At 43.6% G+C, this 13809-nt stretch overlaps 1 long non-coding RNA gene across 1 annotated transcript; it reads left to right on the forward strand.

The window, feature by feature from the left end:
* The first annotated feature begins 7579 nt into the window (after positions 1–7579).
* Positions 7580–9236, forward strand: LOC124048001. The gene is made up of 2 exons (XR_006841158.1): positions 7580–7701; positions 8279–9236. It is a non-coding gene; the product is annotated as an uncharacterized LOC124048001 (long non-coding RNA).
* Positions 9237–13809: the final 4573 nt, after the last annotated feature.

Below are 13809 nucleotides of genomic sequence, written 5' to 3' on the forward strand. Positions count from 1 at the left end.
ATGTAGAGAGGAGAATCATTATTCTATCGAGGAAACTTTTTTTTCATACTCAGACAAAATAAACTTGGTCAAGTGTGTAAATGATAACACTTTAGTGCAGGAAGGAAATACATGTATTGAGTGAATGCTGGAATGAATCAATTAACAATGCAAATGGAAAATGTGTGCATTAAGGAAATAGACACCTGGCTCAAATAGATGCCTGTCTCTAGTAAGTGACTGTTGTGTTCAACTGAAAATATCTTAGGAAAGTAAAGTAATGTGAGTAAATGAAGGTTATTTAGTGATAATGGACAGTCACTACCACAATAATTTGAGTCTCTGTTGTTACAGCATTCAACCCACGTAATGCATAGTGCATTCAATGTTTAAATAAATATGAAAAACCAAAACATTTAAGCAACCTCAAAAAGCACTACTCGCTCAGCACTACCAAGCTATTATGCCAGATGAGAAGGAGGGATAATGGGCAAAGACAGAGATGAATGAAAAACACTCAAGAGGGAAACTGGAATCTACTCTGCCAGATTAATAATTGTGAGAGAAGGATGAATGAAAGAGGATAAATTTGATTTATTTTGAGGTTCTACACTTCAGTCAGGATGTTCTAGAGAAGGAAAATGTGAATAAATCAGAGAAAGTAAGCTGACAGAAGAAGAATAATAAGAATAAATACTAATAGGAGTCTTTAGAGAGGTTATCCTAGCTGGGATAGAGATGTCGGTTCTGGTTGGGTGAACACAGAGCACCTTAAACCACTCAGGTCCTTAGTGAATCCCACAACTCTTTCATATAAAACCAATGGAGAACAGATAGGGTGTAAGAGACTGCTGGACATTGATTGAGCTGTGAATATTATAGTAAATGTATTCTAAGTGAAAGCCATAACATTGCAAAATGTGTGTGTGTGCGTGTGTGTGCACGTGTGTGCACATGTGTGTGAGTGCGAGCGTTTGTGTATTTATGTGTGCATGCATGTGTGTGTACCTTATTGAGAGTGTTCAGGGTCTCCCGTGCTGCTATGAGGGAAGGTTCATCATTGGCCTGGTCCTCCTTTCAGTCTCTCAGTTTCCCTGTGGCCACCACAGCTACATATGCTGGATCTTAACTTGATTGCTCTTTTGTCACAGCGAATTCTCCTGATGCATCAGTAAATTCAAACGGGAGTGGCTAAACATGAGCAGTTGTCTTTCTCACCAGGCGGAGGCAGTCGAGTCGCTGGGATCAGGGCTTGCTATCTAAGATAATGATCTCTCTTGCTCGCTCAAACGCTATAGACCTACAGCTGAAGTCGGAAGTTTACATATACTTAGGTTGGAGTCGTCAACCACTCCACAAATTTCTCGGTAACAAACTATAGTTTTGGCAAGTCGGTTAGGACATCTACAATTTCCAAATGCCTGAAGGTACCACGTTCATCTGTACAAACAATAGTACGCAAGTATAAACACCATGGGACCACGCAGCCATCATACCGCTCAGGAATGAGGCGCGTTCTGTTTCAGAGAGATGAACGTACTTTGGTGCAAAAGTGCAAATCAATCCCAGGTAACAGCAAAGGACCTTGGGAAGATGCTGGAGGAAACTGGTCCAAAAGTTTCGACATCCACAGTAAAACGAGTCCTATAATGACTTAACCTGAAAGGCTGCTCAGCAAGGAAGAAGCCACTGCTCCAAAACCATCAAAAAGCCAGACTACAGTCTGCAACTGCACAAGGGGACAAAGGCCGTACTTTTTGGAGAAATGTCCTCTGGTCTGATAAAACAAAAAATATAACTATTTGGCCATAATGACCGTCATTATGTTTTAGGAAAAAGGGGGAGGCTTGCTAGCCAAAGAACACCATCCCAGCCGTGAAGCACGGGGGTGGCAGCATCATGTTGTGGGGGTGCTTTGCGGCAGGAGGGACTGGTGCACTTCACAAAATAGTTGTCATCATGAGGATGGAAAATTATGTGGATATATTGAAGCAACATCTCAAGACATCAGTCAGGAAGTTGAAGCTTGGTCGCAAGTGGGTCTTCCAAATGGACAATGACCCCAATATACTTCCAAAGTTGTGGCAAAATGGCTTAAGGACAACAAAGTCAAGGTATTTGAGTGACCATAATAAAGCCATGACCTCAATCCTATTGAAAAATGTGTGGGCAGAACTGAAAAAGCGTGTGTGAGGAAAGAGGCCTACAAACCTGACTCAGTTACACCAGCTCTGTCAGGAGGAATTGCCCTTATTTCACCCAAGTTATTGCAGGAAGCTTGTGGAAGTCTACCCAAGTTTTAACCCAAGTTAAACAATGTAAAGGCAATGCTACCAAATACTAATTGAGTGTTTGTAAACATCTGACCCACTGGGAATTTGATGAAAGAAGTAAAAGCTGAAATAAATAATTCTCTCTACTATTATTCTGACATTTCACATTCTTAAAATATAGTGGTGATCCTAACTGACCTAAGACATGGAATTTTTACTAGGATTAAATGTCAGCAATTGTAAAATACTGAGTTTAAATGTAATTGGCTAAGGTGTATGTAAACTTCCAACATCAACTGTAGGTCCTATTACTGCAACATTCAAATGTACAAAACATGTTTCTGAAATACAGCCATACACATACAACCATTGTTTTATTTCGCTTAATAACACAAGGTAGATACTAGGCCAAGGCATACAAGTGTTTAGTGTAAGAGAAAAGAAACGTCCCTTTTTGTCACACCCTGACCTTAGAGAGCCTGTTTCTTTCTCTATTTGGTTAGGTGTATCTCACTGATCATCCCTAAAGCCAACACCTCATTTGGCCACCTTTCGTTCCAGTACTCTGCTGCCTGTGACTGGAACGAACTGCAAAAATCGCTGAAGTTGGAGACTTTTATCTCCCTCACCAACTTCAAACATCAGCTATCCGAGCAGCTAACCGATCGCTGCAGCTGTACATAGTCTATTGGTAAATAGCCCACCCATTTTCACCTACCTCATCCCCATACTGTTTTTATACTGTTTTTTATTTATTTACTTTTCTGCTCTTTTGCACACCAATATCTCTACCTGTACATGACCATCTGATCATTTATCACTCCAGTGTTAATCTGCAAAATTGTATTATTCGCCTACCTCCTCATGCCTTTTGCACACATTGTATATAGACTCCCCTTTTTTTCTACTGTGTTATTGACTTGTTAATTGTTTACTCCATGTGTAACTCTGTGTTGTCTGTTCACACTGCTATGCTTTATTTTGGCCAGGTCGCAGTTGCAAATGAGAACTTGTTCTCAACTAGCCTACCTGGTTAAATAAAGGTGAAATAAAAATAAAAGGTCAGGGTGTGATTTGGGTGGGCATTCTAGTTTTATATTTCTTTGTTGGCTGGTTATGGTTCCCAATCAGAAGCAGCTGTCTATCGTTGTATCTGATTGGGATTCATACTTAGGCAGCCTGTTTTCCACCTGAGTTTGTGGGATTTAGTTTTTGTACAGTTGCTGAATAGCCCTGCAGAACTTTACGTTCCTTGATCTTTTGTTGTTTTTTGGGTGTTCATCTCAATAAAGGAAGATGTACACTTTCCTGCACTTTGCTCTCTTTCCGACGACCAACGTAACACGTTTTCAGGACCCAGTCTTTCAAAGATAATTCATAAAAATCAAAGTAACTTCACAGATCTTCATTGAAAAGGGTTTAGATCAAATAAAACATTTTATTTGTCACATACACATGATTAGCAGATGTTAATGCGAGTGTAGCGAAATGCTTGTGCTTCTAGTTCCGACAATGCAGTAATAACCAACAAGTAATCTAACCTAACATTTCACAACAACTACCTGATACACACAAGTGTAAAGGGATGAAGAATTTGTACATAAAGAAAAATGAATGAGTGATGGTGCAGAACGGCATAGGCAAGATACAGTAGATGGTATAGAGTACAGTATATACATATGAGATGAGTAATGTAGGGTATGTAAACAAGATGCAGTAGATGGTATAGAGTACAGTATATACATATGAGATGAGTAATGTAGGGTATGTAAACAAGATGCAGTAGATGGTATAGAGTACAGTATATACATATGAGATGAGTAATGTAGGGTATGTAAACAAGATGCAGTAGATGGTATAGAGTACAGTATATACATATGAGATGAGTAATGTAGGGTATGTAAACAAGATGCAGTAGATGGTATAGAGTACAGTATATACATATGAGATGAGTAATGTAGGGTATGTAAACAAGATGCAGTAGATGGTATAGAGTACAGTATATACATATGAGATGAGTAATGTAGGGTATGTAAACAAGATGCAGTAGATGGTATAGAGTACAGTATATACATATGAGATGAGTAATGTAGGGTATGTAAACGTTATATGAAGTGGCATTGTTTAAAGTGGCTAGTGATACATTTATTACATCCATTTTTCCATTATTAAAGTGGCTGGAGTTGAGTCAGTATGTTGGCAGCAGCCGCTCAACGTTAGTGGTGGCTGTTAACCAGTCTGATGGCCTTGAGATAGAAGCTGTGTTTCAGTCTATCGGTCCCTGCTTTGATGCACCTGTACTGACCTCGCCTTCTGGATGATAGCGGGGTGAACAGGCAGTGGCTCGGGTGGTTGTTGTCCTTGATGATCTTTATGGTCTTCCTGTGACATCGGGTAGTTTGCCCCCAATGATGCGTTGTGCAGACCTCACTACCCTCTGGAGAGCCTTATGTTTGTGGGCGGAGCAGTTGCCATACCAGGCGGTGATACAGCCCGACAGGATGCTCTCGATGCTCTTGTGAGTGCTTTTGAGTGCTTTTGGTGACAAGCTGAATTTCTTCAGCCTCCTGAGGTTGAAGAGGCGCTGCTGCGCGTTCTTCACCACGCTGTCTGTGTAGGTTGACCGATTCAGTTTGTCAAACTTAGATGTCCTTCCACATCCCAAGAACCTCTAGAATTGTCTTCAATAACGGCGACTAGGGACAACGGTGAGTTCTATTATCTTCAAGTAGGCTGCCAGCTTCTATGTCGTTGTGGATGGTGGATTGACGTAAAAAAAAACAGCTCTCCAGCATCGAGGGTTGTTTTTCCCAGAGCAAGGCAATTGGTTTGAGTTTTTCTGTCCCCATCCTTTCCCAAACTTTAATCCTTAACTTAACCACTCTGAATTCATCCCTAAACGTAATCCGTAACCCCCAAATTCAGGGTAGGGGAGTAACGAATTACATGTACTCTGATTACAAAAACACATAACACTAACTAGTTATGTTACCAGCAAAAAACATATTGCAATCACGTTACAGATTCTTTATTAAAAATGAGATGCGTATTTATTGGATTATTTTTAAATTCAGTTGTTTGTGAAAAGTATTTTACGACTTTCTGTTTACATTCACTTCAGAAACGAAAACAAAGGCTAAAGTTTCAGTTTGTTCCCTGTGAAGGAGTCTTCTTTTAATGGCTTTTATTGAGGGACTTGTAATCCGAATGTAATTAGATTACGTTACTGAGTTTGGGTAATCCAAAAGTGACAGTTAACTAGTAAATATAACTGATTACATTTAGAAACCTTAACCCATAACCTAAAGAAATGTCAAACCCCCAGCCCAAAGAAAGTGTTTTTGGCTTCACTTTTGTGTTATGCTGGTGAATGAGGACCCAAAAGCGACTTAACAGAAACAGAGTCTTTATTCCAGTCTTTAACAAAAACGATAATCCTGGAAATTATCTCAGGAAAATACAAACAGGAAAACTGAAATCCTCTCGTCAGTAGAGAGGAACGACTGGAGACGCGACCACAGACTGCAGGTCGCTTCGGGAAGGCACAGGCCGTAGCTGACATAGACACCTGCTCACACGCAGCATCTGAAGAAGGCAAAAACACGACGGAACAAGAACACAGCACAGCAAACATCAAACAATGATCCGACAAGGACAGAAGCGGAAAACAGAGGGAGAAATAGGGACTCTAATCAGAGGGCAAAATAGGGGACAGGTGTGAAAGAGTAAATGAGGTAGTTAGGAGAATGAGGAACAGCTGGGAGCAGGAACGGAACAATAGAGAGAGAGAGAGAGAGAGAGAGGGAGAGAGGGAGGGGGAGAGAGGGATAGAAAGAGGGAAAGAACCTAATAAGACCAGCAGGGGGAAACGAACAGAAGGGGAAGCACAAGGACAAGACATGACAATATATGACAAAACATGACATTTTGAGGAGTTAGGTAACAGTGTCTCAATTTAAACGTTTAAAACCTTACATTAACCCATAGGGTTTTGGAAAAAATTGGACAAACGTCAAATTGGGGGGACCAAAATGATCAACAAATAATTTATTTAAAGGGATTGTTTCAGAATAATTTTGGGACTGTAAAACACTATCCCATACTATACTGAACAATGCAACATGCAACAATTTCAAAGATTTTACTGAGTTGCAGTTCATAAGGAAATCAGTCAATTGAAATAAATTCATTCGGTAATAATCTATGAATTTCACATGACTGGGAATACAGATATCCATATGTTGGTCACAGTTAGCTTAAAAAAGGAAGGGGTGTGGATCAGAAAAGCAGCCAGTATCTGGTGTGACCATTTGCCTCATTCAGTGTCACATCTCCTTCACATCGAGTTGATCAGGCTGTTGGTTGTTGCCTGTGGAATGTTGTCCCACTCCTTTCAATGGCTGTGTGAAGTTGCTGGATATTGGAGGGAACTGGAACATACCTTTGTACAGGTTGATCCAGAGCATCCCACACATGCTCAGTTGGTGACATGTCTGGTGAGGCCAGTTTCTGAGCAAGGCCAAGGCTGAGCAGGCCGCAGCACAGGACAAGCTCACAATCATCAAGACCAAGATCAGCGTGAGTTAACGCTGACCAGTTAGAAACAGTGGTTAGTTTTGAAATAGTTCACTACATCCTGGTATTAGAATGAACATGTTATATAAATCTTGGAATGTATTTAACAATAATGTAATAGTGTATGCAATAACACCTCTGTTTCCTTACAAATAGTTTTTACATCTCTGAAGTGAGTTCTACTTAAAAAGGCTGTAGCAGTAAATACCAGTAAAAAACAGTTGTGAGTCAATCCTCTCAGCAGTTTCTCCCCAGTCCATCTGAATGTAGTCCGATCATGCAGCAGCAGCCTTGGTGCCTGCTAACGTCCAACCCGGAAAAGTTCCTTGTTTTACAAGCATTTTCCCGACACTGGCAATAATATCTGCAAAACACGTGTATGTGACCAATACAATTTGATTTGATTTATTCTCGAATAAGTTCCCAATCCACTATTTTCCGTGTCATTTGTTTGGCCGTCAGCAAGAGCATTTCTGCAGAGAAAGGCTCCTGAATCAGGGGTTATTAGCAATTCTAATTTAAAAAATAATAATAATTCCACCAATCCTTGGTGGAGATGGATAACTTTTCGCCAACTTTCAGAAGACAGTTTTGAAAGACAGAAGAAAGTTTTGTTTCATCCGGAGTAAACCTGTTTGTAGCTTGTCGTCGGGTAATGAGCGTTTAGATCATTTGAAGTTTTATCTGTCATCTTACCAAGCAATATCGCTTTCTATCGCTCGCTCTCTCGCCATTGTGTTTGTGTGTGTGACAGCACCTTAATGAGAAACTGGCCAAGCTGACAGCCAGGTTTGATACAGCCGTGGACGACAAGCTAAAATGACAGCAGGAGGCTGAGTCCACCGCTTGCACCATCTCCCTCTCAAACCACCTGGTGAGTAGGCCACACACACACACACACACACACACACACACACACACACACACACACACACACACACACACACACACACACACACACACACACACACACACACACACACACACACACACACACACACACACACACACACACACACACACACACACACACACACACACACACACACACGGTACTGATTAGTATTCAGTAAGGAGATGTGTTGACAGCGTGAGGAGGATCCACTAGATGAACAAGGGAATAAAGCGCTCAGCATTTTCAACAATGTAATCATTATTGATTAGTTAAGCTTATTATTTCTGAACCAGCTGTGTTCTATAACTTTAAGACAGTTAGAGTACTGACTGTTTACTTTTGATTGAGTCTGCAGCTAGCAGGGTGCAGTGTGGGTAATCAGTGTCACTCAGGGTAGAATGCTAATTGCTTTTTGTGTAAATCATGCTTTTATATCAATATGAGATTTGCCAGAAAATTCAAGTTACATATAGTATGTGGGAATCTTGAGTTGTGATCTGTCCTGTGTCACTCAGCAGTTATGCCATGTCATGTCACATTGTGTTGTGGTCTGTAGGTGGATGGTCTGACGTCGGAGAACGTGCCCTGGCTGGAGAACGAGCCCTGGCTGGAGAACGTGCACTGGCTGGAGAACGTGGCCTGACTGGAGAACGTGCCCTGGCTGGAGAACGTGCCCTGGCTGGAGAACGTGCCCTGGCTGGAGAACATGCCCTGGCTGGAGAACGTGCCCTGGCTGGAGAACTTGCCCTTGCTGGAGAATGTGTGCTGGGAGGAGGTGGTGTAGAGTTTCAGATGTCGGGAGAGGACTTTGTGTATCCTAGCTGGGATACTTCACTAAGGGCTACTGCCACTAGCTCATAGACAACACCTGGAGATATTTCCTCTGTCAACTACAGGGCGAGAGAAGACAGACAATTACTAGGACGTTCACATGACAATATCAAAAGCTTTATGTGGGCTACAACACAGTTTGACAACATGGGAGATGGTTTGAAGATTTTCCTAGTAACTGACTTACATCCTACGACAGTAGTATATGCTGATAAAGGATGACCACAGCAGCTCCTCTCTCTCCCAGTGACCCCTGACCTGGACCCTCTGGCCATGCTGATGGACAACGCTGACATTGTGGCGTGGCAGAACGAGGGGCCTGCCGGACGACAGGATGTCCACGCTGTAATCCAGATGAGCAGATCAAGTTTGCAATGAATAATCTTCCACGAGACCACCTCTCACCAGAAGAGGGGAGGAGGGTTTTTGACACCTCCACTGCCTGTCGTACATTAAGGTAGAAGAAGACTCTCTCCCTCCATCTTACAATGCGCATTGGAATGTGCCTTTGTTTCACAGGCAGTTTTCCCACCGAAACTCTAACACGCTCAAGAGTGAATACTGGAACAATATTTCTAACATAAGAATTTGGGAATGGTCAGTGGGGAGCTATAGAAAACTGTCATATTGTTTTTTATTTTGTGATGTCATTAAAAATGGTATGGACGAAATACTATAACTTAGAAAGTGTATCCCCTTTATCTGTCAAGTTTTCATCCAAAACATTGTGCATATAATGTGAAACATGCTGCATTTTTTTGTTAAGGTAGGAATGTGATTTTAGGAGAACTTGCCGACATATAGTGTACCTTTGCACAATAAGTAGTCACGCCCTGAGGGAGGTCAGAGAGCATGTCAAACTGACGGAACCGTCCCCTTCAGCCAGAGTGCATAAAGGCATTGCCAACAGAGATTAACATTAGACCAGGAAACGTTGGGGTGGGAGCTACACATTTGAAATGGTTGGAACTTTGAACCACAACACCAGGTGAAGAAAATACCACACCTCCCAGACTTGAACAAAAAAACGGCGAGCTGCAGCTCATATCCAAAGGGGTCTGAATCCTGACTATCAACACGAGGAGGAAGAAGCGAGCTCACCTCTCAGACAATCACTGGTACAGCTGATTAGCTGTCTTGAGTCAAATATCTAGAAAAGCAAACTCTTCAAACCATCCTACCTACTTTTGTCAAATCACCGTAGTACGCTATTGTCATCTCCCCAATGGGAACCATCGACACGGCTGGCTAGCTATCTTCCAGAGTGAACAACAGTAGAAGACAGGGAAAGGGCTTTCAGACAAATAGTGCCATACAGCTTGCCGCTAAAAGGCCAACAACCTTCCTAAGGAGGATTGGTTCCCGACAGAGATAAATGGCGGACAAAGGCACTCACACGTAAATATACTCATTATTTCTTATTCCAAACGTGCGGCTGTTCATGTGATTACTGTGAGAATAGTTCTGAAATGTATCCACGATAAGTGGATACATCTCTCTCTCTCTCCATGTTGTTGTGTAAGAAGCCACCATATTGTAAAAGTCCGCAAGGGACTTTTTGTCTCGTGTCTTAAGTGTGTATGTTATCCTGTTTATTATTTAGTTAGCTAGTACATAAATAATTAAACCAATTTGTGTAGTACTGAATCATGAGTACGGCTGGGGTTTTTGCAGATGATTGAGGTTACTGTCACGGATCCCTCCGGAACTGTGTCATTACGCACACCTAGTCCCCATTTCCCCTGATTGTAATTGTATAAATGTGTCCTTTGATTTCAATTGGGCTGTTGATTATTGTTCCAATGTCCGTTGGTCGTGTGAGTATCTGTGCCTTGTTGTTTTGGCTTTCGTGCCATTTGTATTGTGCAGATGATTACGGTTCTCATCCCGTGTTGTATCGTTGTGCGCTTGTGTATGTTCGGGTCTCATCCCGTGTTGTATCGTTGTGCGCTTGTGTATGTTCGTGTCTCATCCCGTGTATTTATTCCAGGTACTCCTCACTCTTTTGTTTGGGTTTCAACCCTGTGTTTTGTATACGTGTTTGTTTGGTCTTCATCCCCGTGCCTTTACACGGCACGCTGTAATTTGGCTAATATACAAAAAACTATTACGCATTCCTGCGCCTGTCTCCTGATCCTTTATATCAATGTGACAGTAACGACTGTTCAGAATGATGATATAATAAGATGATAACAGGTATTGATTAATAAGATGTCTGTTTATTGAAGAAATATATATATATATATATATATATATATATATATCTTATAGAGTTTAATTCAGGGGATATAATATAATATAACTCAATATAAGCAGTGGCCTGAAGATTGAAATGGGATATGACACTTTCTAGCGGACCAAACTAATGCACAGTACACTGTGGCCTGAGCCAGTTATCACTTTGTTTTCTATTCTTTTTAAAAACGTCTTTTAAGAGTTTAAACTAACTCTTCCGTGATTGTCACGCATAGCTGTAATAGGTGGCAGGGAAGTCAGGCGCAGGAGAGTCAAATGGAGTTTATATATGGAGTATTTTAATAAAAGTTCCACGAGTATGCTCCATAACAATAAATGTACAAACAAAACATGGGTACGAAGACCCGACGCGCACCTATACAAACAATCACACTACACTGACAACAAATCAATCTCTGACAAAGACATGAGGGGAAACAGAGGGTTAAATACACAACAGGTAATGAATGGGATTGAAAACAGGTGTGTGGGAAGACAAGACAAAACCAATGGAAAATGAAAAAAGGATCAATGATGGCTAGAAGACCGGTGACGTCGAACGCCGAGCACCGCCCGAACAAGGAGAGGCAACGACTTCGGCAGAAGTCGTGACAGTAACCCCCCCGACGCGCGGCTCCAGCTGCGCGTCGACACCGGCCTCGGGGACGACCCGGAGGGCGAGGTGCAGGGCGATCCGGATGGGGATGGTGGAATTCTGATAACATGGAAGGATCTAACACGTCCTCCACCGGAACCCAGCATCTCTCCTCCGGCCCGTACCCCTCCCAGTCCACGAGGTACTGAAGGCCCCTCGCCCGACGTCTCGATTCCAAAATGGATCGAACAGAGTACGCCCGAACCCCCTCGATGTCTAGAGGAGGCGGAGGAACATCACGCACTTCAGCCTCCTGGAGCAGGCCAGCCACCATCGGCCTGAGGAGAGACACATGGAACGAGGGATTAATACGGTAATGAGTGGGTAGTTGTAATCTATAACATACCTCGTTCACTCTCCTCAGGACTTTAAACGGCCCCACACACCGCGGACCCAGCTTCCGGCAGAGCAGGCGAAGGGGCAGGTTTCAGGTCGAGAGCCAGACCCTGTCCCCTGGTGCGAACACTGGGGCCTCACGGTCTGCGCCAATTATCTGGCGCCTTATGGCACGCTGAAGGTGGACGTGGGCTGCCTCCCAGGTTTCCTCAGCGTGCCGAAACCAATTGTCCACCGCAGGGGCCTCGGTCTGGCTCTGATGCCAAGGAGCCAGAACCGGCTGATACCCTAATACACATTGAAAGGGAGTAAGGTTAGGGGCGGAGTGACGTAGCGAGTTCTGAGCCATCTCTGCCCAGGGCACGAACTTCGCCCACTCCCCCGGCCGATCCTGGCAATAAGACCGCAGAAACCTACCCACATCCTGGTTAACTCTCTCCACCTGCCCATTACTCTCGGGGTGAAAACTAACCGAGATCCCCAGACGCTCCATAAACGCCTTCCAGACCCTTGATGTGAACTGGGGACCCCAATCAGACACTATATCCTCAGGCACCCCATAGTGCCGGAAAACGTGTGTAAACAGGGCCTCTGCAGTTTGTAAGGCCGTAGGGAGACCGGGCAAAGGGAGGAGACGACAGGACTTTGAAAACCGATCCACAACGACCAGGATCGTGGTGTAACCCTGTGAAGGTGGAAGATCAGTAAAAAAATCCACCGACAGGTGCGACCATGGCCGTTGAGGAACGGGTAGAGTTTGTAGCTTACCTCTGGGCAGGTGTCTAGGAGCCTTGCACTGGGCGCACACCGAACAGTAAGAAACATAAATCCTCACATCCTTAGCTAAAGTGGGCCACCAGTACCTTCCTTCAAGACAGCGCTTCGTCCGACCTATCCCAGGATGACCAGAGGAGGGTGACGTGTGAGCCCAATATATCAATCGGTCGCGGACAGCGGACGGAACGTACAGACGACCAGCTGGACACTCAGGGTGAGAAGGCTCTGCACGTGACGCCCGCTCAATGTCCGCGTCCAGCTCCCACACTACCGGCGCCACCAGACACAAAGCTGGGAGTATGGGAGTGGGATCCATGGACCGCTCCTCTGTGTCATACAGCCGAGACAATGCGTCTGCCTTAACGTTCTGGGAGCCTGGTCTGTAAGAAAGAGTAAACACAAAACGAGTGAAAAACATGGCCCACCTTGCCTGGCGAGGATTCAATCTCTTCGCCTGCCGGATGTACTCCAGATTGCGGTGGTCAGTCCAGATGAGAAAAGGGTGTTTAGCCCCCTCAAGCCAATGCCTCCACACCTTCAAGGCTTCTATGACAGCTAACAGCTCTCTGTTCCCTACATCATAGTTTCACTCCGCTGGGCTGAGCTTCTTCGAAAAGAAAGCACAGGGGCGAAGCTTCAGTGGTGTACCCGAACGCTGAGAGAGCACTGCTCCTATCCCAGCTTCGGATGCGTCCACCTCCACTATGAATGGCAAAGAGGGATCCGGATGAGCCAGCACAGGCACCGAGGTAAACAGAGTCTTCAGGTGCTCAAAAGCCCTGTTCGACTTCGGCAGAAGTCGTGGCAGTGATGCCCCAAATCCTAATGAGTTAATTGTTTACATGATTCATTAAATCGGGTAACAATTAAACATAGTTAGTGGATTAAATAAATAACAGTCATCAGATTAATGACTGTAAAGTCATGACACCACAGAGAACGCCACCTCCCTCAGCTACAGGGCGGCAAGTGGATCAAAAAAGGAGATCATCCCCATCGGACCGAGAGGGTGAATCACAAGATGGCAGCTGGCAGCTGGCAGCTGTTCGGGAGAGAGTTTCTGAAGAGGGTATATTATCTTAATAGAGACCATAATTGCCTCTTCTATTGGGCAGATTGTGTGAGAAAGATAACTAACTTTTCTCTGAATCACTTCCTGGTCTAATGAATTACTATAACAATGTAGTGTAGATTAGATTTTTTTTCTTCAATTAAATTTTCCCATCATTTGTTCCAACAAACACGTCATATAA

Source organism: Oncorhynchus gorbuscha, linkage group LG11 (assembly GCF_021184085.1).
Source record: "Oncorhynchus gorbuscha isolate QuinsamMale2020 ecotype Even-year linkage group LG11, OgorEven_v1.0, whole genome shotgun sequence".
Lineage (NCBI taxonomy): Eukaryota > Metazoa > Chordata > Actinopteri > Salmoniformes > Salmonidae > Oncorhynchus > Oncorhynchus gorbuscha.